The following is a 3,100-nucleotide window of genomic DNA, read 5'->3' on the forward strand; positions in this document are numbered from 1 at the left end:
TTAATGAGAATCAAGCTCATATTAAAACAATTCATACTTCCCGTTTGATACACATTTTAGTGCTGTATCAATAACATGTAAAACACTTCAATATAATAAGCACACATAATAGTGATGCTAATGGAGTCCATCCCCTATCTCCTCCCAAACAAAATTCCGGTTTAGAGGTCCATCCCCTATCTTCCCCTAAACCATGGAGTACATCCCCTATCTCCTCCCAAACAATATGCATATGCAATGCTCAATCAACACATGTATATTCTGTATTAATTCAATAGTCTAAATTTATGACTTAAACAATTTGATTAGTTTCAATTTTCCCTAATCCACATACAATGTCTACAACAAACATGACTATCCTCCACCGATAGCCCAAACAGTTATTTCTAGACTGGAAATAAATACATCAACAATTCAATAGGTGAGTGATTTAAATTATACAACTACACCATTTAATCAATGAATTCCTCAATTTCATAAATTTAACCAAATTCCCCAATTTCCTGAAATTAATTATACAAATTAATTCATTATAACAACTAGGGTTTTTCCCAAAATTACCAAAGTATTCCCAACATATCAAAATACCAAAACTCAGAACAAAACTTATAAGATGGAGTAGGAAATCCCTACCTTGAAGAAAATAACCTGAATGGAGAAGACGGAGATGAAGACTCAAATTCCAAAGTGCTCCAAATCCTCTCTTTTTCAGATTAAAAGAAAGCTCTTGCGAAGCTCTACCTTTCTTTCAAAGGAACTAGGGTAGAAGACCCCAAGGAATAGATCAAATCTTAGAGAGAAGGTGAGAGTAGAGAGAGAAACTCTCAAATGGCGGTTTTTAAGAGTTAAGAAAGAAAAAGTAGGTCAAAAAGTGATCCAAAAAGTGAAATCACGGACTGATGTAGTCGACTCTACGCTCGAGCGTGAAAAACCCCGCTCGAGCATAAGACACAGACTCACGGTCGAGCGTGAAAAGAGCCGCTCGAGCGTCGATTGCACCCTTCCAGAAGTTTTGCAGGCGATGGTATCCGCCCGAGCGTAAAACTCTCCGCTCGAGCGTAGGGACAAAATCAAGAGATCACGCTCGAGCGTAAAAAAAATATCGCTCGAGCGGACGGACTGCAGAGTAAAGTACTGGGAGATGGAGAACCACGCTCGAGCGTAAAAACTCCCGCTCGAGCGGAGAAGCAACAACGAAAAGCCCGCTCGAGCGTTAAAACTTCCGCTCGAGCGTGATGGCAAAAACTTGGGCATCACCTTTTGGTTTCAAAGTGCAACCAACCTGTTTTAAACTTGCCCATCACAACCCAAGACTCAAATACAAAGAGTAAAGGCTAGAAGTGATAATGATACAAAACAAATCCACGAAACCAAGTCTAGAATACAGTATACAAAGGAAGGAAAAACCGGGATCGCTATAGATATCTCTGTAGACAGCTGGCAGCTGTCATTCCAGGCCATACCCCAGCCCATGCCTGGACGTGAGAGTTCTGAGGAGTTGCAAATTGATATATTTCTATATCAATCAAGCTCTCTTACAAAAGGAGGAAGAGATATACAACTTGGAGCAAAAAAAATCTCTCTCTCTCCTTGCATTTTTAGCCTCTCTCTCTAAGGTTTAGGGCTTGTTTGTGCTTAAAAGTGCATTTTCTTTGCACTTTTGCACACAAACACCTAGTTCTCTACTCCCTTTACTGAGCTGAAGTCCTTGGAGGTGATTCTTGGGGTGATTTGAAGCCCTTTTTGGTCCAAAAGTTGCTGATTTGCTCCTGAGCTTCAAGGGTAAGACTTTTGTCCCCTTTTTACCCCTTTTTTGCAAAGCTTTTTAGACTATCTTGCATTTGTTTTTGAGCTTAGCATATAAAATATAAAAGTCTTGTTTTTGAATGCTCTAAATAGTTGGTTAAGGGTGTTTTGAGCTTTGGGGTTGTTTGACCCCTCTTAAGGCTTGTTTGGCCTTTGTTTTGTGCCATTTTGGTTGAGCTCCGGGGCCATTGTGTTTGGGCCTCCTCACCACTGAAATCTTGAGGGATTTTAGAGGTGAGGATGGTGCCTTGAGATCCTAGGAAGGAGAGGGCCACCCCCTCTCCTTGTTGTCCTTAAAAAGGGGCATTTTTGCCTCTTGAGGGAGCATCTTGTTTAAGTGTATGTTGGCCATGCTTTAACTGATTTTTGTGCTTATTATGTCGTAATATAGCTCTGTTTTCAGTTGGTTTGGACACACCTTGCATGCCTTGCATACATGTCTTGTAATGCCACATTTTTGCCTTAACATGCTTTAGGTGTAGACCCTTGTTCTAGCATGATTTAGGCTTAGCTTTGTGAAGCTTACATGCATATTTTGATGTGCTAAGGGACTTTTTTAGGTCATTTGAGCCATTCATGTCTTGCTTTGTATAGCTACCATGCAATCCCTCTTGAATGCCTTAAGTTTTGGCCTCTCTAGCATGCATTACTTGCATTATTTCAGTGGTTTGGAACCACTTGCCATGTTATTTTAGTCCTTATAACATGCTTGCATACTTGCATTTGATACTCCTTTGTTGCTTTAAAAGGTTGTTGCCTCATGCTCTATGAATGTGCTCCTTTGTATGCTTGCATGTTTGAGCCACTTAGATGCCATCTAGGTGTTCACTTAGCATTGTTTAGGTCTGCCTTAAACCTATTTTAAGTCCTCTTGGCCTTGAGAGGCTAGGTTGACCTAGCCATGGTTTAAGTCTCCTTGGCTTGCCTCAAGTACTTGGACCAATTGCATGCCCTGTTTGTCTTGATTAGATTGGTTTGGCACCATCATTAACATGATTTCCAGAGTTTACATTGAATGCTAATTGCCCATGTTTAGGCTCTTTTAAGTGTGCTTAAAGGTTGCTTGTTTGATGCTTAAGTGTTGGCCCATCAACATGTACATGTGTGTGTGTGTGTTGGCCCTCATTTCCATAGCATTGGCCACTGTTTTAGGCTTGTTTAAGGGCTGCCTAATTTAGTTTAAGTCCACCCTTTGGCATGTTGTTGCATGCTTAGCTTATGACATGTTGTTGCATGTTCAAATGATGTTGCATTTGGCCAGTATTCTCCTCCTTGTTTTGGGTTGCTTAACATG

Source organism: Camellia sinensis, chromosome 13 (genome assembly GCF_055761805.1).
Source record: "Camellia sinensis isolate YWXY chromosome 13, ASM5576180v1, whole genome shotgun sequence".
Lineage (NCBI taxonomy): Eukaryota > Viridiplantae > Streptophyta > Magnoliopsida > Ericales > Theaceae > Camellia > Camellia sinensis.